Below are 22,089 nucleotides of genomic sequence, written 5' to 3'. Positions count from 1 at the left end.
AGAGTAGGCCACATTCAGGAGCATGAGGTAACAAAATTTTTAAAAAAATGTTTTTTTTCTCTTATTACTTCCACCACCAATTCCCCTTCTTGCTCGCGCATGTGCAATAGGCTGCCGCGTTTTCCCTTTTAAACCACCATCTCTCTATCTCTTACCCTGATTCTCTACCATCTAGTCAATAAACAAGCCTACATTGTTCTTTTCCATTAGCGGGCCACGTAGCCTATACTCTCTCTCTCATACTCTCTTTCACTCTCAAAAACTCTCTCTCTCTCTCTCTCTCTCTCTCTCTCTCTCTCTCTCTCTCTCTCTCTCTCTCTCTCTCTCTCTCTCTCTCTCTCTCTCTCTCTCTCTCTCTCTCTCTCTGTGTGTGTGTGTGTGTGTGTGTGTGTGTGTGTGTGTAAACAGCCCAAAGGCAGCAGATAATTCTTTCTCTCTCTCTCTCATAATCCTCTACCCTTACCCCACCCCGTTGACCCTCAATAACACCACCCCCCCCCCTCCCTCGTTTCCATTGGTGGGCCACCCCGAACCAAGGCATCACTCTTCCTCTCTCGCGCCCTCTCTCATTCAAGCCCGCAGGCCGCCAGTACAGTGCTTCCTCTCTCTCTCTCTTATTCTTATCCACACACACTCTCACACACTCCCCTCGCTCACTCTCTCAAACCCCCTCCTCGCCTTTGTCGGACGCAGGGCTGAAGCGATAATTCATTCTCTCTCTCTCTCTCTCTCTCTCTCTCTCTCTCTCTCTCTCTCTCTCTCTCTCTCTCTCTCTCTCTCTCTCTCTCTCTCTCTCTCTCTCTCTCTCTCTCTCTCTCTCTCTCTCTCTCTCTCATAACACACACTTCCTTCACCCCCTCCCTCTCCCCGTGCCCGTGTTCCCTCCCTCTCTCACTCTCGTTCTGTCTCTCTGTGTCGCCATCGCCACACGTTAAAAAAAACATATATATTTTATGTTATAGTCACAATAAAATTACTTCCCCCCCCCCCCCCCCCCCCCCCCCCCTCTCTCGTTCCCACACACACACCCCTACACACCCACAACCATGTACATATGCACACATACACTCACGCGCACCTATATAAACACATACACACACTCACTCATACACAATACACACACGCATACACGCACACACCAAAGAATAAAAAAAACCAGAGGAATCAACACCAACAAGAAAAACGGAGATAGCCAACTCGCGCGTCGCCAACACCAAAACAAGAAGAGGCTCCGAAGGCATGCCCCGGCCGGCACCGAGAGGAAGCGACACGTAGCATCTTGGCTTCCCACAACAACTACCAATTTTGGCAGCCTTAAACCTCACACCGACCACCCGAACCATCAATAAAACCCTTGTAAATTCCCCGAACTCCACTCTTCCCTAACAACCTAGCCAGTGGCTGGTGGATTGTAAAAAAACTCTCCCCACCCCACTCTTTCCTCTCTCTATATATCTACCTTCTCTCTCTCTCTATCTCTCTTACTAGAGAGGCATCTAGACCTTCTACAGTGACCAGTGGATATTTGCAAGGACCATTGGGTAAGGACCACCTCTCAAGCCTATATAAAGAGGCCTCCACTAAGCACAAAAAGGGGGACACAAGTGAAAGAGGAGCACATTAGCTCCATGCACTCTACATCTCAAGCACCACTAAGCACATAATACACCCCCCAAAGCTACAGAGCTCATGGCATCATGTTTGGTTGCAGGCTTGGGCATTCTAGCATTGGCAACATCACCATTTTTCCCACACTCCACCACTCCATGATTGAGTTACTAGTCACAACCACTCCATGCACATAGGGCAGTCACTACTCCCCCGTAAGGCAACATGAGCACGCTAGGATTGAATGCATCGACACCATGCTACCTTGGGCCGCTCTTGATGTTGGTGATTGACGACATCGGTGGGTGCATCATCTTGATGTTTTCCCTCAACCAACCTCCCCGCTAACACCAACTTTGCCATGCACCATATGGTGCTCGCATTCCATCATGCATCCCTAGTGCCAAGAGCCAGGTTTGTAATCGTCAAGACCACCTTTTGTAAGTATCATCATCGCCAATAAAAGGGTGCTATGTTGTCTTGATCTTTGGGGTCCATTCTCTGTTCTCCTTGGTTTTGTTTTGTCCACATTCGCGGGATGTTTCGTCTCTTGTATATCACTCTGCTTGTACTTCATCACGTGCGGCCACTCCAATCAGTTAGTATGCTCCATTCCGACCTTGTCACATACCTCTCTCATACACACACTCTTGACTGTTGACCACACATTTTCTACATGTGGACGTTTGTTGTATCACCATTTCATGTTGGTTACCTAGAGGGCATCTCACTTTTGCTACCCTAGGTCATGTTTATCTGCGTCCTAGCCGCACTTATGCTAGGTGGTGCCCCCTCTCTAGTTATAGGATTACTCCTACCTTGAGATGATGCTTGGGGATGTTCAGGCTATGTGTGGTGTAGAGGCCACCCCATATGGCATGTCATTTTTTTGCCATCATTTTCTCGGCGTCCCCACCGAGGATCCTTTCATGAAACCCTCTAGTTTACAAGACTGAAACCCCTAAACTTTTGTGGATGGATGACTAGTTAGCAGGGTTCGCTAATTGGACGACAGAAGAAAAAGAGCTCCAAGCACAACTAGACAAACTCCACATCTCCATCGAAGCTCGAGTGCTAGGCATAACGGTAATTGATTTGCAATGGGAGAGTCAACCAATATGCCAAACTCAGTGGATATACATAGGCTGGGTGCCAAGAAGACGAAGGAGAAAGTCAAAACCATGTCCGCAACCTACAACCAACCCGCAACAATAGGATGGAGGGAGCTCTGCACAATAGAGAATCAACACTATTCTACTTCGAGAATCGGGTAACTCAAGTCACCGAGGTAATTATCACAGTCAGTTTCCAGGTCGTACATGATGCTGCAGCACAGATAACGGAAGCACATGCTCACGCTCTCACTAGAGAGACTAGGGATCTACTGAGCTTGTTTCAGGAAAGAACGCCACCCTCTCCCACAAGCTTGGATAGTGACTAAGTACCTCTAAGCTTCACATGAATCAGTACAACCTACCTCAAGGCAAATCACACATTCCAATACGAGTACACTCAATCAAGGTAATACTAGACTTGAAGGATCACTATTAGCACATCATCGACACCATGTTGGGTGGGGAGCGCTTCTTTGAGGTTCTGACATCAGATCAGCCATTTGTCTTACCTTTGGTACAAGGCAATGTACCGTTTGAGATTTTAATCTATGTTCTAGTGTAAAAAGGGTATACACGCCTCCTTGTAAAGAAAAAGAAAAAAAACTTTTGATTGCAAGCTAAGTAGTGTGTCTTTCTAGCTCTCTCTCTCAGTAATCATGGCAAGTGTAGCGTTTCCAACATTTAAAGGAAAGAAGGGGGAGGATTTGGTAACAGAATTCCTAGATGACTTTGAAGTAGCATAAGTAGTAAGCAACAAAGATGCAGATGAATCCCGGGTTAGAATCTTTAAGCATCTCATGAAGCTAGAAGTAGTTCATGGCACAACGCACTTCCACAAGCAACTAAGGATGACTGGGAGCCCTTAAAAACTTCTTTTAAGAGGCGCTTTGTGGGAGGTACCACTTCAAAGAATCTGTGGAACAAGTTGAAAGACTTGAACCAGGAGGGTCTTTTGGAATATGCCACCTATGAGTCCAAATTTGTGAATTTGTGGGAACGGTGTCTTGAGTCACTGACAAGAGGGGAAGTTGCACCCCGATTTCCTCAAAAAGGACCGGCTCATGCATGGCTTATGGCCGCTTCTCAAGGAGAAGGTGAAGGGTAGATTCCCGGCTACGTACGAGTTAGCCATTGAGATTGCTCGCCTTAAGGACAAGAAGCTACGGATGAAAGCCAAAGAAACCGAGTCAACAGAAGGAGTAACATTGTGTCGACCAACAACCACAATAACCACCATTCCTCCTCCACCACCGACTCCTAGGTTAAGAAATGACCAACGAGATATGTTGGCCCATATTACTGACCAACTGCAAAATTTGTATGTCCACTTGATACAGCAAGGAAGGAATCAAGAAGGAGATCAAGACCCGGGAAGAGCACGATGAAAAAACAGGACGTATCACTGCTTCAACTGCGAAGAAGATGGTCACGGTATGTACTACTATCCCAAACCGCGACAAAACTATAATAGAGGAGGTAGGAGGAACCAATTGTCACCCCCTAGAGAGAGAACACCCCCACCACGAGCACCAACCCCACCAACACAAATTCTATGTCCACCTCATGCACCACCACAAGCACCCATTCCACCTCTTCCACCGGCACCACCACCTGATCGCCCTGTAAACATCATAAGGCTAGAAGAGAAAGGAAAGGCCGTAGTAGTGGATCCACCCAGAGTAAAGGAGAGGGATAAGGGCAAGGAGAAGGTAACCTTTGTAGAACCATTTGAAACCATGACTGTAAAGAGAGCTAGGAGGGAGAAAGCTACATAATCTGATGATGAGAGAAGCATGAAAGGAGAGACTAGCAAGAGGCCATCAAGGCCACGATGGAAAATAGGCATCACTGACTTCCAGTTAGGGGAAAGTTCTAGACCCTATGATCTAACATTGGATGTGGTACAGCAAGGACCAAAGATTACATGGCCACAGCTATTACATCTCGCACCAAAGGTAAGGTGGCAATGGTCCAAAATGGTAAGTACAAGGTGCTCCAAAGCGAAGGTGGACGGAGCAATTTCAGGTTGCAACATGGATGACATCCTTCCGATTGTGGACATCAACATAAAGGGTAAGAGGGTTGGAAACACCTACATTGATGGAGGTGCACAAATTTGTGTGATGAGTGAATCTATGATGCTTCAGCTAGGGCTCGAGGTTGACAGGCCTTCTCCATGCAAGGCAAAGATGGCAAACAACGCAAAAGTAAAATGTTTTTGTGGTAAGTGTTGTGAAGATCAAAGCTTTCAACATTGAGGTAGAAGTAGATGTTTTTGTAATGCCTACTAAGGGGGAGGGCTACCCATTAATCTTGGGAAGGCCATGGTTGATGTCCATGAAGGCAAAGCATGACTGGGGCAGTGGCCTTCTACACATGACTGGTAAGAAGAGGGGGGACAATCTACTATGACATGAAGACTTGCAAGCAGAAGCAAATGGACCTAGCGACATCAGCAGATGAAACCATTAGTGAGTCTTCCACTTCTGAGGAGGAGACCATATCCACCGATGAAAGTGACAGTTCCATCGATGTGATGGGTATCATCATGAAGGATCTACAAAGGGTAAGCACAACTGGCGGTATGACACCAGAAGGGCAAAGCAACGAACAGGAAAATAAATCACCTGGCCTAGGAGAAAGTAGGTTGAAGGGTATGTTGTCTATGGAATTAACAATTGAGGAGAAAGATAAATTTTTGCAAATGTTGATGGGATTTCCTGACCTTTTCATTGACAACTATGAAAGAATAACATGTATTACAGTAGTGGAACATCATATTAAGTTGAAGGAAGGGGTAAAACCAGTTGTGCAGAAGCTACGACGGCTGGGGGTCATACAAGAAAATGCACTCTTGGCCGAGGTAAGGAAGCTACTAGAAGCAGGATTCATCTATCCTGTAGAAAACTCAGAGTGGGTGTCACCCGTAGTAGTGACGCCTAAAAAGAATGGTAAGTGGAGGGTCTACGTTGACTACAAACCACTAAATGCAGCTACAAAGAGAGACCACTTTCCTCTCCCTTTCTTGGATGAAATTCTGAATGAAGTGGCGGGTTTTGAATGCTACACCATGTGTGATGGTTATTCCAGGTATTTTCAAATATGCATAGCCTTGGAAGATCAGCTAAAAACCACTTTCATTACGCCATGGGGTTGTTTTGCATACAGAGTTATGCCATTTGGTCTCACAAATGCACCTGCCACATTCCAAAGATATGTCACATATGTCTTTCAACCGTTCTTTGGAACATCCATAAGAGTGTTCATTGATGATTTTTCTATATATAACCCTCGCATTTCACACTTAGAAAAGGTAACTGAGGGTTTGGCAAGGTTGCAAAGCCTAGGTGGGCAATTAAATGTGGACAAGTGCCACATTGGGAAAAGTAGAGTCATTCTATTAGGCCATGAAATTTCAGCGAAAGGTATCAACGTCGATCCAAGTAAGGTGTCCACACTCATAGCCCTACCTTCACCAACAACCGAACGTCAATTGGTCTCTTTTTTACAAAAGGTGAGGTACTTGAGTAGATTCATACATTTACTATCACAACTTGTTCTACCACTGTAACAGCTCACTCAAAGATCAACTTTCACCTAGCACGAGGAGAGCGAACATCACTACAACAAGGTAAAGGAGGTCTTAGCCACCCTACCAACTATCTCAGCACCTAAGTGGAATGAAAAATTCTATGTCACCTCAAGCATGGGTGATGACTCCTTGGGGGCTGTGCTACTCCAAAAGGATACAACAATATCTTTCATGACGCCAATTTACTTCTCCAATCGAATGATGACAGCAGCAAAGAAAGGTTTCACCCATGTGGAACACCTAGTGCTAGCCCTTAGATTTGCAAATACAAATTTCAGGTCATATTTGTTGCCTAGGCAATTTGTGATTTTAACCATGGATGAGATGTTTCCCTATGTTGTACAACACATGGATGTTTCTGCCAAGATTACTAAATGGCTAGTTCGTTTGCAAGAATTTGCCTGCACGGTATAGGTGGAAAGCACGACAAGGGCAAGCTTAGGGGGACTTATGACCTACCAAAACTTTGAGAAGAAGGTCAAGCAATATAAAGGGGAAGGAATTCAGTCACTTCCAGAGCCACCGGTGGTAGAAAGAGCACACTCTCTCTACTTTGATGGAGCCTACAAGCGAGCATCTGACAAAGCGGCTGCATGCATAGTGGTCTTTGATGACAAAGGTATCAAGGTATTTTTGCTTGGCCATTTGTTAGAATCACATTCTAACAATGAAGTTGAGTATGCAGCACTAACTAAGGGTTTACAATGGTGCGTCTCGCAAGGGGTAAAGCGCCTTAATGTATTTGGAGATGCCCTACTTTTGGTTAGGCAAGTAAATGGAGTATGGACATGCAAGAATCCTAGCTTGAGGACTCACTTAAGCTGTGTCAAAACTCTGTTGGGTAAGTTTGAAGCAGTTCAACTACACCACATCCCAAGGGCTCAAAACCATGAAGCTGATGCCCTAGCAAGCGGAAGACTGCAAGATGTGGTGGTTGGGGCTATAAAGCTAAAGCTCCCTCTATTTCAAGGTAGTGACGCCTTACCTGACATCATGCATTTTTTGGAAATAGGGGAATGTCCACTAGATTTAACAAAAGGACAGAAGCAATGGCTTACACAGAAGGCCACAAGGTATCGGCTTATCAATGATGGTTTGTATTGCAAGGGTAAGGACCAAATACTCTCGAAGGTCCCTCTCTCTAATGAAATTACGAAGGTAATTTCCAGTTGTCATGATGGTGTTTGTGGTGGTCACTTTGCCCTAGATATAACAAGTAGGAAAATCTTGCAGGCTGGTTTCATATGGTCTAGCCTCAACTATGATGTACACCAATGGTGTAAGACATGTAAGTTGTGTCAAAAGGCCAGCACCAAATACTCTGGAAGGTTCCTCTCTCTAATGAAATTACGAAGGTAATTGCCAGTTCTCATGATGGTGTTTGTGGTGGTCACTTTGCCCTAGATATAACAAGTAGGAAAATCTTGCAGGCTAGTTTCATATGGTCTAGCCTCAACCGTGATGTACACCAAAGGTGTAAGACATGTAAGTTGTGTCAAAAGGCCGGCACCAAGTCACTCATTCCTGAACCACAGACACCTATCCTTTCATATGTACCATTTGAAAAATGGGGTATAGATGCCATAGGACCACTGCCTAGGGCCAACTCAGGGAAGTTCTATATCATCATGGGAGTCGACTATATGACTAGATGGGCAGAAGCTACAGCCAGAACTAGGATCAAAATTGTAGAGGTAGCTAAGTTTGTCTACGAGCACATATGCTACAGGTTTGGCACACCATTAGAAATTATCTCTGATAGAGGACTAGGTTTTAGAGAAGACTTGGTAGGAGAGTTAATGCAAAAACTTGGCATTACAAGGAGGCACTCCTCACCATATAACCCTTAATGTAATGGCCTAGTTGAGAAAGTAAATGGAATGGTTTGTAAAATTATCACCAAGCATGTTAACAATCATCTTGGAGATTGGGATAAGTATCTACTCCCAGCTTTGTGGGCCTACAGAACCTCATTCTGTACATCTTTGGGGTTCACCCCATATCATTTGGTATTTGGCAAGGAGGCAATCTTTCCTATTGAGGTGCAACTAACAAGTCTCAGAGTGATGGCAAGACAGCTTCAACGGCCCAACATGCATTTGAGAGATCACATCCTCGACTTGGAAAGACTACAGCTGGATAGAGAAGAAGCAATCAATTATTATGCGGCCCAGGCAAAGCACAGACGGCTTAGTTTCAACCAGCATCTTCGATGCAAAGAGTTAAAGAAAGGCATGTTGGTGCTCCGCTACGACAATCGCTTTGACACACGCAAAGACAAGAAGCTCCTACTCCGATGGGAAGACCCTTTCATCATCAGGAAAAAGTATGCCAATGGGAGTTACCAGCTTATGGAAGCTAATGGCAAGCTTCACAAGACTAGAGTAAATGGTTGGCGGCTTAAACCTTATTTTCTTCGATTTGATCAGACTCCACCCATCGACATTCCTGATGAGGATACACCATCAACCTCCACCTCCGATGACAATGATCAAACAGATGAGTTAGATGCATGAATGCCCCTAACCTTAGGGGGAGGGCTAATGATACCGGGTTAGCCGCACCGCCCTCTAAAACCGGCCTGAGAGTTAAAGTTCTCAGTTTTCAAAACCCAGACTGCAAGAATAATCCACATTCAGAAGCATGAGGTAACACAAATTTTTAAAAAAAGTTTTTTTTCTCTTATTACTTCCACCACCAATTCCCCTTCCTTGCTCGCGCGCGTGCAATAGGCTGCCACGTTTTCCCTTTTAAACCACCATCTCTCTATCTCTTACCCTGATTCTCTACCATCTAGCCAGTAAACAAGCCTACATTGTTCTTTTCCATTAGCGGGCCACGTAGCCTATACTCTCTCTCTCATACTCTCTCTCCCTCTCTCTCATACTCTCTTTCACTCTCAAACTCTCTCTCTCTCTCTCTCTCTCTCTCTCTCTCTCTCTCTCTCTCTCTCTCTCTCTCTCTCTCTCTCTGTGTGTGTGTGTGTAAACAGCCCAAAGGCAGCAGATAATTCTTTCTCTCTCTCTCTCTCATAATCCTCTACCCTTACCCCACCCCGTTGACCCTCAATAACACCCCCCCCCCCCCCCCCCCCCCTCCCCCCCCCTCCCTCATTTCCATTTGCGGGCTACCCCTAACCAAAGCATCACTCTTCCTCTGCGCCCTTCTAATTCAAGCCCGCAGGCTGCCAGTATAGTGCTTCCTCACTCTCTCTCTCTTATTCTTATCCACACACACTCTCACACACTCCCCTCGCTCATTCTCTCACACCCCCTCCTCGCCTCTGTCGGACGCAGGGCTGCAGCAATAATTCATACTCTCTCTCTCTCTCTCTCTCTCTCTCTCTCTCTCTCTCTCTCTCTCTCTCTCTCTCTCTCTCTCTCTCATTAACCCACCCCGTTGACACTCAAACCCCCCCCCTTACTCGCTCGATGTTGGCGAAGCCAGAAGCCCGCACCTTATCTCTCTCTCGCGCCCTCTGTCGTCAAGCCCACGGGCCCAGATATAGTACCTTCCTCTCTCTCTCTCTCTCTCTTATCCACACACCACTCTCACACACTCCCCTCGCGAGCTCACAATCACCCTCCCCCTCTCTGGTGCTCTCGTTCGGGCCCACACACGCAAAAAATTCTCTCTCTCTCTCTCTCTCTCTCTCTCTCTCTCTCTCTCTCTCTCTCTCTCTCTCTCTCTCTCTCTCTCTCTCTCTCTCTCTCTCTCTCTCTCTCTCTCATAACACACACACGCCCTTCACCCCCTCCCTCTCCCCGCACCCGTGTTCCCTCCCTCTCTCACTCTAGTTCTCTCTCTTTGTGTCGCCATCAGCACACGTTAAAAAAAACATATATGTTTTATGTTATATGCACAATAAAATTACCCCCCCCCCCCCCCCCCCCTCTCTCTCGTTCCCACACACACACCCACAACCCTATGCATATGCACACATGCACTCACTCACACATATATAGACACATACACACACTCACTCATACACACAATACATGCACGCATATACACACATACCAGAGAATAAAAAAAACCAGAGGAATCAATGCCAACAACAAAAACTGGGGAGACGGCCAACTCGCGCGTTGCCAACACCAAAACAAGACGAGGTGCCGAAGGCATGCCCCGGCTGGGCGGCACCGAGAGGAAGCGACATGTAGCATCTCGGATTCCCACAACAACTACCACTTCTGGCAACCTTAAACCTCACACCGACCACCCGAACCATCAATAAAACACTTGTAAATTCCCCGAACTCCACTCTTCCCTAATAACCTAGCCAGTGGCTAGTGGATTGTAAAAACACTCTCCCCACCCCACTCTTTCCTCTCTCTCTCTCTATCTCTACCTTCGCTCTCTCTCTATCTCTCTTACTAGAGAGGCATCTAGACCTTCTACAACGACCAGTGGATATTTGCAAGGACCATTGCGTAAGGACCACCTCTCAAGCCTATATAAACAGGCCTCCACTAAGCACAAAAAGGGGGACACAAGTGAAGGAGGAACACATTAGCTCCTTGCACTCTACATCTCAAGCACCAATAAGCACATAATACACCCCCCAAAGCTACAGATCTCATGGCATCATGTTTGGTTGCAAGCTTGGGCATTCTAGCATTGGCAACATCACCATTTTCCCCACACTCCACCACTCCATGATTGAGTTACTAGTCACGACCACTCCATGTACATAGGGCAGTCACTACTCCCCCGTAAGGCAACATGAGCACGCTAGGATTGAATGCATCGACACCATGCTACCTTGGGCCACTCTCGATGTTGGTGATTGACGACGTCGGTGGCTGCATCATCTTGATGTTTTTCCTTAACTAACCTCCCCGCTAACACCAACTTTGCCATGCACCATATGGTGCTCTCATTCCATCATGCATCCCTAGTGCCAAGAGCCAGGTTTGTAATCGTCAAGACCACCTTTTGTAAGTATCATCATTGCCAATAAAAGGGTGCTATGTTGTCTTGATCTTTGGTGTCCATTCTCTATTCTCCTTGGTTTTTTTTTGTCCACATTCGCGGGATGTTTTGTCTCTTGTATATCACTCTGCTTGTACTCCATCACGTGCGGCCACTCCAATCAGTCAGTATGCTCCATTCTGACCTTGTCACATACCTCCCTCATACACACACTCCTGACTGTTGACCAGGCATTTTCTACATGTGGACGTTTGTTGTATCACCATTTCATGTTGGTTACCTAGAGGGCATCTCACTTTTGCTACCCTAGGTCATTTTTGTTTGCGACCTAGCCACACTCATGCTAGGTGGTACCCCCTCTCTAGTTACAGGATTACTCTTACCTTGAGATGATGCTTGGGGATGTTCAGGCAATGTGTGGTGTAGAGTCCACCCCATATGGCATGTCATTTTCGGCCATCACAGCCACAAAACACTTGATTCCTCTTGCACCTGCACTTCTCTCTACACCAATCTTGACTCCCCTCTCACCACTTCAATTTGCTTTGGCATCACCGCATTTGGCAAACTTTGCTTAGCTTCACGCTTCTTTAGAATCTTCTTGGTCCGCCCTTTCGCTACAGCCCCTGCTTCCTAGTATGACACTGGGCCATCCAAATCCACTTTGTCTTGCACTTCCGATTATGCAGGCAACCCATGAACTTGCTTGACTTCAAAAATCAACATTCTCAGTAGTAGTTACCTTCACAAGATTTCCCCAAAGGGCTTGAAAATCCCCTTCCAAGCTTTGCTCCAATCCGTCTAGCTTTATTTTCACTTCATCCAAATGCGCATCCACCACGAATATGCTCTAAAAAGCCGCTTCCAAGGCTTCACGATCTTTCTTTTCTTCTTTAGGTAGCCCATCAAACCAAAGCTTTGTGTTATTATGAACCAGGAGCGGGAACACCTGCACCGCACCACCTTCTCTCGTCAACCAACAGAAACAAGCCATAATCTTGAAACTAGGTCTCCGAATCTTTGACCCCATTGAAAGTTGGAAATCATGTCTCCACCATCCCTAGCAGCACCTGCTTTACAAAGGCTGCACCTTTGGCATCACGAAATCCACTACTTTGACTTCAAACAAGAGCATTAGTGTGCTCCTTTGTGGGGGCACTAGAAGATGGAGAGGGGGAATGGGGAACACACCCAGAACACAAACAGATTGCCTCTTTATAGTTGAGGATATACATAGCACCCCAATCCACTCAAGAAACACCTTTGGACAACTCGCTCTCACAAGCAAACCGTCGTTTGTAAACAAAAAAATGCACCAACGTGTTCATCAAGACCAAACACATACGCACTCGCAACATCTGCACAGATTCTAATCGCACATGCCACCAACGCACACAAAAAACCTCTCTCTCTCTCTCTCTCTCTCTCTCTCTCTCTCTCTCTCTCTCTCTCTCTCTCTCTCTCTCTCTCTATGTCTATGTCTATGTCTTTACACCACACAAAAGCGGTCTGCATGCACACATATCCGCTGGCATAGTCACACACACAAAGAACCGCAACAAAAAAGACAAGGGGGTGGGGGGATAAACACACTATCACACAATGATTTCACTTCAATCAACACCAAGAAACACTATACATCACCATGAGCACCATCATGGCCAGCTTGACAAAGCAACACACTAAAAAAAGAGAACTCTAGGCTTCACAGAAACACCCCTCCATGGAAGCCACACCCAAAAAACCTTGGACTTGCAGCTCCTTGGCAAAAAAAAACCCTTGGTTTCCCGAAAGAAGACTACCAGAAGCCCCCTTAAATGAATCGAAATTGGTTTTCATAGAGGCCTTTGGCCCTTTTTGGTAACGTTGATTTGATTGAATCTTGTCGATGCTTCATATAGAAATTTAGACGAGCTTGCAGTCCTTGGTCGAGTTCACTTCTCTAGCTCTAACTGCCTTCACTCAGGGGGTCACTAGTGCTAGCTCTAGTGCCTTGAGCACATTTCTTCAAAATCTTGGGCCAGCCTCCCATGGGAACCCATCCCCTTGTAGCTCTACCACATCATCACCGACAACACCAATGCCCATTGTAAAGAGATAGAGAAGGAGAGACATTGAGCTCTTGCAAGCACACACACATACACAAAGATGGAGGCAAAAGATTGTACTTCTTCTTCTTCATAAAATCTCTCTCTTACCTATGGAAATATGAGCTGATGTGTCAATTTTTGGGCCATTTTGCCACTTTGGACCAAAACTAGGTCATTTTCAGCTCATTTTTGACCCAAAAAATGCCATTTTTTATGCAAAAAATCCCAAACAAAGTCAGAAAAATCCCTTGATTTGTGGGATCACTCACATAAGTATAAAAAGGATAGATAAGCATAATTTTTCATCTACATACCATTTTGAGTCACTTTCCATGCAAATTTGCAATGGCATCTGCTAGTAGCTGCTATTTTTGGCAGTTTTTGCTCGCATCACTCTTTATAGGCGAGATGTGTGTGCGACCATGAAACACTTGGACTATGTAATTCTCAAACCAAATTAATCATCTTATCAAGTGTAAAACAACGCATATGTGCCACATCCATGGCCACAACTCCTCGGATAGGTATGTACATGATAGCGGCCGCAGTAGCCGCTTCAACATATATCAAATATGTAGATGATTTCTTTTATTTGCATACATCGAGAAGTGTCAAGAGTGAGGTAAAGGTTTTTATTTCACACTATGTATGTTCCATGGCACAATATCCACCCCCTCTGAACCTGCACATCCTCCGGTATGTGCCACAACAACATTTGTAAAGCATTAAAACTCATGGTCAAACGCCATATTTTCACTTTCATCCTCGGTTTGCATATAGTTGGATTCATCATCCTCTTCACTTGGTTGTGCATCAAATGCATTATCATCCCTCTTCTATTGAATAATTTAATTCTTTTTCCTGCAATGGGAATTTTCATTTCTATCCCATACAGTTCACGCAAGATGTAAGTTGTGTTGGAATTAGGGTTGCAGAGAAACACACACAGCTTGGAGAAGATGAAGGAAGCTCAAGGCACACAATAGAGAGTGTGTTACTTAGTGTGCAATGGAAAGATAGATAGCCCTAGAGTGATGGGCGTATATACAATGCACGGGGGAAAAAACCTCCTAAAGAGGGAAAAAATGCCCCGGCGGTCCTAGTGTGTTCACACACATCACTACCACATGTATATGGTAACAAATCCCCCCTGGAGTGATGCGGTGAACGAGAGCTGGCACATGAGTAAAGGGAAGTGCCATGCCCTGAGGACAGGATCAGTCCACAAAGGGGAGTAAGCCCAAAGCTTTGCGGAAAGCTTCAAGCTTCTCACGAGACAATGCCTTTGTGAAAAGATCTGCAAGGTTGTCCTGTGTTGGCACATAAGCCAAGCTGATCTCTCCTGCTGAGAGCCTCTCCCTGACATAGTGGTAATGCACCTCAATGTGCTTTGTGCGAGCATGAAAAACTGGGTTCCTCGCAACTGCCAATGCGCTCTGACTGTCAGTGTAGATAGTGTTGGCAGTGTCCTGTCCAACACCCAAGTCAGCCATAAGGCGTCTGAGCCATACACACTCAACCGTAGCTGTGAAGACTGCCCTGTACTCAGCCTCACAACTCGAAGTGGCCACAGTAGGTTGCTTCTTGCTCAACCATGATATACATGAACTGCCAAGCATGAAACAAAAACCACTTGTGGACACTCGCGTGTCAAAACAACCAGCCCAATCTGAGTCCGAAAAAGCATGTAAGTCTGGCGGCAATGATCCCTCCTTGGGATAAAACAAGCCAAGATGTAAAGTGCCACTAAGGTAGCGGAAAATCCTCTTGACAGCCTGCCAATGCTTAGACCCTGGGCTATGCATAAATCTGCTGACCTGCGAGACTGCAAACTGAATATCTGGCCTCGTGTTGCATACATAAATGAGGCAGCCAACAGCAGTTTGGTAAAGAGTGACATCAGCAGGATCGCCAGCATCATGTAGACTCAACTTCAAACCTGTTTCCATGGGAGTGGCAATAGGTTTGCAATCCTCAAGTCCAAACTTACATAGCAATGTCTCTATGTAACTTTTCTGACACAAGGCAATACCACCATCACACTGCTTAAACTGTATACCCAAGTAATGATGCAACAGCCCCAAACCTTTCATCTTGAAAGTAGCATTCAAATCAGCCTTAAATTCAGCAATATGTCTCTCATTTGGTCCAGTGATCAGCAAATCATCAACATAAAGAACCACAATGAGAAATACATCATCCTCACGCTTTACATACAATGTGCTTTCTGTTGGACTGTTACGAAAGCCTCGTTTAACCAAATGAGTGTCAGCTTTCTCATACCAAGCACGAGGAGATTGCTTCAACCCATACAAAGCCTTCTTACATTTGCACACTTTGTCCTCTTGTCCTTTTATGACAAAACCGCGAGGCTGCGTTACATAAACTTCCTCAAATATGTCACCATTCAAGAAAGCAGTAACAATGTCTGATTAAGTGCATCATATTCTGATTTCATGGCAGCAATCCAATTTTCTGAATTCTGTGCTTCATCAAAAGACAGAGGCTCCTCAACATCATGTAAACTAGACACAGCCAAAGCATAACAATCTGATGCATAAGATGCATGGCGAGAGCCTGAACGAGTACGACTAGATAAAGGTGCATCCAATTTACTGTCACGCAAAGTGTGCACCAGCCATTTTGGCATACCTCTAGCCTGCTCATTTTCAGCCCTTTCCTCATCAAGTACATCATGTACATCTGCATCAGTAATAGGCTGTTCTAAAACATTTTTAGAAACCCCCATAGGCTGTACATTTGCCTCATTGGAACTTACATTCGTATTTCCACCACTGAAAAGAGGCAACAAAGTGTCATAAATGTCCTGTGAGCTTACATTACTGTCTCTAGTACATGACAGCAAGGGTTGAACAGAATCTTCCACAAACACTACATCCCGTGAAACCAAAATACGTTTTGTTTGCGGATGATACAACCTGTAACCTTTGCTTTCAGCACTATAACCAACAAAAATACATTTGACAGCCTTATCATCCAATTTTCTGCGCTGCACTTGTGGCACCAAAGCATATGCCAAACAGCCAAAAACACGCATGTGCTCAATAGAAGGTTTTCTATCATGCCATGCTTCATATGGAGTAATAGACTGCAAAGCTTTCGTAGGACACCTGTTAAGTACATAAGTGGCACACATGATGGCCTCAAGCCAAAAAGAATGCGGCAAAGCTTGACTTTTGACCATACATCGTGCCATTTCCGTTAGTGACCTGTTTTTCCTCTCAGCAACACCATTTTGCTGAGGTGTATAAGGCACTGTACATTGGTGTTTTATCCCACGACTAGCCAGAAATGCATTAAATTCATGAGACATATACTCCCCCCCTCGATCGGAACGGAGGGTGCCCATAGTACATTTTGAGACATTTTCAGCCATAGCCAAAAATTGTTTGAAGCACATAAAAACTTCGGACTTTGCTTTAAGCGGAAATACCCACGCATGCCTGGAGTAATCATCAATGAAAGTCACGAAGTACAGGTAATTGCCCAAGGACGGAGTTTGCATGGGCCCACAAACGTCACTATGCACAAGCTGCAACCTGCATGTGGCCCTAACTGAACCATCCTTTGGAAACTTAGAACGCTGCATTTTACCCAGAATACAGCCTTCACAAACATGTTTGATAGGTGCTTCAAGAGGCGGCAAAGAAGCAACCATATCAGATTTCTGCAAACGCAGCAAACTGGCAAAATTCAGATGACCAAAACGTGCATGCCAAAGTTTTGCATCTGAAATAGCCCTTGAATCTGCAACAGCATTTGTAAAATTTTGTCCACACTTGTCATACAAAGTGAGCTTATACAGCCCACGGCACAAAAGCCCAGATGCAACAATTTCATCACCAAAACTGAGATCATGAACTGTACATCTGTCATCCACAAATTTGACTACAAGTCCAAGTCTAGCAAGTGCGGATACAGACAAGAGATTCTTCTTGATCCCAGGTACATAAAGTGCATCAACAAGTGTGAAGGAACTGCCATTAGCAGCAGTGAGCACAATCTTTCCAACTCCCTGAACTGGATAAGAGGCGTTGTTGGCACAAGTGACTGAATTCCCATGAGGGACAGACTCGAGAGAGGTAAACAATTCACGATGTGAGGTAATGTGCTTTGTAGCACCACTGTCGAAATACCACACATGTGAATCTGCAGCAACTGACAAGCATGCATCATGGACAGCAGGATTGTAAGTGCACTCTGTGCTAAAAGCCCATTCTGCATCAACATCAGCATCACAATCTCCTTTCACAGAAGACTCAACAATGGCTGCATTTGTAGTGGAACCAGCATTTGCAGTGGAACCACCCTCTTTCTTCTTAGCCTCTTTGGCCTTCAACTTAGGACACGACTTGATCAAGTGATCATTGGCTTTACAATAATGGCAACGCATCTTCTTTTTGCCCTTATCACCAGAATTGCCAGACGAAGTGCTGCCAGCAGAAGCATTAGGAACAGAATTTTTGCCACTCGCAGCAGAACCATAAGAAGTGGCTGCATTACTGTTACCACCCTTTCTTTGAGAAGCAATAAAAGCCTGTTCAACTGCACGCTGCCTAGTCCTGTTTTTTCTAGAAAGTGACTCTTGCAACAGCAATGTGCATAATGCATCAAACTTGACAACTTCAGGATTTCCTTGGGTCATCAGTCTCCAAGTACTAGCAATAGTCTGGTAGGAATCTGGTAAGGCATCAAGAACAGTCTGCACAAGGGAACTGTCAGAAATGACTTCACCTGCAGAAATGAGTTGCTCATTGATATCCTTGACACTAGCAAGGAAAGTGTCCATATCATCTTCCTCATGCATAATCTTCGACTCTAGCTCTTTACGCAGCAAAGCAATTTTAGCCTCATTGCGGCTTGCATAAAGACCTGCTAGAATATCCCAAGCCTGTTTTGCAGATTTTGCTGAACGGATGTGAGGAATAATGGTGCGCTTCACAGACAACGCAATCAATGCATGAGCCTGCGCATCCTTAACATCCCAACGAGCTTGTTCTGCTGTAGGCAAAACAACTCTAACAGCTGCAATCCTTGCAGCAAGACCTGCAACATCCTCAATATCGCCTACATCTTCAGAACCAGGACGTACATCAATGCCCTGCACAATGTTCCAGACACCTTTTGACACAAGAACATGTTGCATCATATAAGCCCACATAGGGTAGTTGTCCCCATCCAACCTGTCCTCAGTAGCAAACATCTTGAACACATCTGTGTTGTTGTTGTCAGCCATGGTAAATGCTGCACCTGATGTGAAAACTGCCCGAAAATAGGAGAAATGGAGCGGGAACAACTTGTGCTATATAGCACAAACCGTAGAAGACTATAAGGCACCTGTTATGCAGAAAACGGCACTGACAGAGAATTTGCACAAAATGATGAAATAGCCTGTGCAGTACTGCCCGTAGTGGAAACGGAGGCCAAAATGAGCCCAAAATATTTGTCGACCTGCGAACGCTCGCCAAAGCTCACTGAAATCGGAGAAAGTGAGCAGGCGTGTGCTGGAGCAGCTGGCGACTGAGCCCGGGAGGACGTGACCTGCTCTGATACCAATTGTTGGAATTAGGGTTGCAGAGAAACACACACAGCTTGGAGAAGACGAAGGAAGCTCAAGGCACACAATAGAGAGTGTGTTACTTAGTGTGCAATGGAAAGATAGATAGCCCTAGAGTGATGGGCGTATATACAATGCACGGGGGAAAAAACCTCCTAAAGAGGGAAAAAATGCCCCGGCGGTCCTAGTGTGTTCACACACATCACTACCACATGTATATGGTAACAAGTTGCATTTTATGCACATGTTTGACAACATAAGAACCAAACCATCCCTTTGCAAGCTTCCTTAATGTAGAGTGATGGTTTTCAAGGCTACTGTCATACACCAACACCCAATCACCTTCTTCAATGTCTTTTGGTTTGAGCCTATGCCTTTTGTCAAATCTGTCTTTGTTTTTCAACCTTGCATTCTTTAGTCGAGTTTTTGCAAGCTCAATGTCTTCAATCCTTCTTTCCAATTGCCGTATGCACAATGCAAGAAGGCCTTCTCTACTTATTCCATCTTCCCATGGCAATAAATTCCATGTAGGAACTACATCTTCAATTGGCATCATAGATTTTTTACCATACATCAATTCAACAGGCATATAGCCAGTGACTGAACTATGTGTTGTACGGTCAGCCCACAATGCAAATGGTAGTAACCTTGGCCACTCTCCAAGCTTATTTTCACAAGACTTTGCTAAAGCTTTGATTATTGGAGGATTTCCTCTTTCACTTTTCCCATTTCCCTCTAGGTTATAAGCACAAGGTAGACCTAGTTTGATGCCCATCCTAGAGAAGAATTCCCTTGCTTCATGAGCATCCAATTCTCCTCTATCTGCAGTTATCTTTCCCACACATCCATAGTGACAAATCACATCTTCAACAGGAATTTACATACACCTTGTGTACTCTTTGTCCTCAATGTACGCCCTTCAAATTGATTAGACATATCTTCTCTTGCAAGCACTAGATACCTAATTTGCCAAAGTCCCAAAGGCATTGTAACCAAGTCCACAACCCATTTGCGTGGCTAATGGATAAGTAGGATGTAGTCCATCACGATGTCATACATTTGAGTACATTTGGCATGTCACAAAAGACTCCACAAACTCAGCCACATCCGTATAGATCCCTTTCCACCAATACCTTTCTTTTACCTTGGAAAATGTTGCCCATACACCTCGATGTCCTGCCCATAAACTTTTATGGAACTCCTTGATGATTTGTTGTTGAGTAACCTTATCACATACTACGTGCAATGGTGTTCCATCTCTTCGTTTAGGATGCTTCCATAAGTAACCATCCCTCAAGAAGTATCCATATGCTTTTCTTCTTATCCTCTTAAATTCTTACTCGGTCCAATCATCATGCTTCCGCGCAGTACTTAAGTAGCGACCTATCAAGAGCCATTCATCCTCAGATAGTCCATCTAAAAAGGACTCAAGTGAAGACACAAAACATGCATGACTACTCTTTGCATGATCAATAGTGTAAAACTTTGTGCCTACATCATCTCCCTCAATAATCATGTCATGTTCATCTTCATACCTTGCTCTTGATAGCATATATTCCATTGGATTGTCTTTCCCTACAATATGCTTGAACTCGGGATTCAAGGACTTTATTAGGCTATCCATCGCAACATTGCAATATCAGGAGTCAAACAGTTGGTGATCATTCCAAGAAGAGGCAAAAAACTAGTTTCCACAACCATTGATGCCCCTATCAAGTACTCCTTGTCACACCTTAATGTTGTAGCCACCCCCTATAGTTCCCTTTTTACTTGTGCATAATCTCTTGGTGAGAACTCAAAATCTTTAGCTCCAAATCTCACCACATACCTTTTTCCTTCATCATCATCTTGCCCTACTGCCCATCCTATCCCTGTAGGACTCGTTTCCACTATCACAATGAAAGGTCTCTCACATGCATATTCTACCTTTCTTAAGGTTGGCGATGAAAGAAGTAGCTTCTTTAGCTTTCTCATGGCTTTTGTCTGCTCTTCTTCCCATCACAACTTTTGATTCTTTCTCAACAACCTAGGGGCTCTGCTACATGTGCATAATGTGGTATTCAGATTAGATAGAATATGCAAGCACCAAGAAATTCTTGAACTTCAGTTATAGTTGTACATGTTTCTTTCATGTTTTTGATTGCATCCATCTTTTTTGGACAAGGCCTTCTACAATAAGGACCACACATATGTCCCACAATCAACTCTTCGTTAACTCCAAATACAGATTTTTGTCCTGACAGGGTAAGATTAACTTCTTCTAGCCTTGACAAAATCTTTTCACAATCTTCGATATGGTTTGCAACAAACTTACGGCACCCCCTCGAATCCATAGCTTCATCTTTATCTTTGTCTTCACATCCTTTGATGGAGACATCATCAAGAAATGGCATTGTAATTTGACGTATGAAGTCACGTAGAACCTTGTTCATCCCATTCATCATATGTGCAACTGAATTTGTTGCTCCTTCCTTGAGGTAAGGTACACATCCTTACCAGTCCCAAAGGTGTTTTCATAGTTGTTAGATCTCGACTCTCAACATCTAGCTGAAATTGGTCGTACCCTGAACAGAGATCCCCCATTGAGTAAATTGACCTTCTTGCATACGCCTCTGTAAATTCATCCACTATAGGTCTTGTACCCACATTCTTGATGGTAACCTTGTTTAGAGGTTCCATATCTTGTATGAACCGCAAAGCTCCATTCTTCTGGCACAGTGAACCACCTATTTGAATATGGCACACAAGAAGGCTCCGAGATACCCATACTGATCTTTTCATTGAGTAGTTCTATCAACTTTGGCAAATGTGCTTTCGGAACCGGGATTGGACATAGATTCCCAGGTACATATTGAGGGATAATGATTGAAGATCACCATAGGTGCAACAACATTAGGATCAACACACCCTATCTCATGTGGCTGGAAAGCAAAAGCCTTATCATGTCTTGAAAGCATTTCTTTAAAACTCTTATTCTCTTATTTTGCTAAAAACTCCTCACAACCAACTTTTATCTCTTTTAGGAATTCCATTGTGAACTTGTGTCCAGTTCTTTTTGGATCCCTGAGATTTGGCTGCAAAGAGGCTTGCTCTAGCTTTTCCCTACAATCTAATGGTAAAGGTAAGGCCACTGGTCTCACTTTCTGTGCCACCATTTTGTACTTGGTCTCC

This window comes from Adiantum capillus-veneris, chromosome 6 (genome assembly GCF_014529385.1).
Source record: "Adiantum capillus-veneris isolate H3 chromosome 6, ASM1452938v2, whole genome shotgun sequence".
In the NCBI taxonomy this organism is placed as follows: domain Eukaryota; kingdom Viridiplantae; phylum Streptophyta; class Polypodiopsida; order Polypodiales; family Pteridaceae; genus Adiantum; species Adiantum capillus-veneris.
This window is presented reverse-complemented; position numbering follows the sequence as displayed.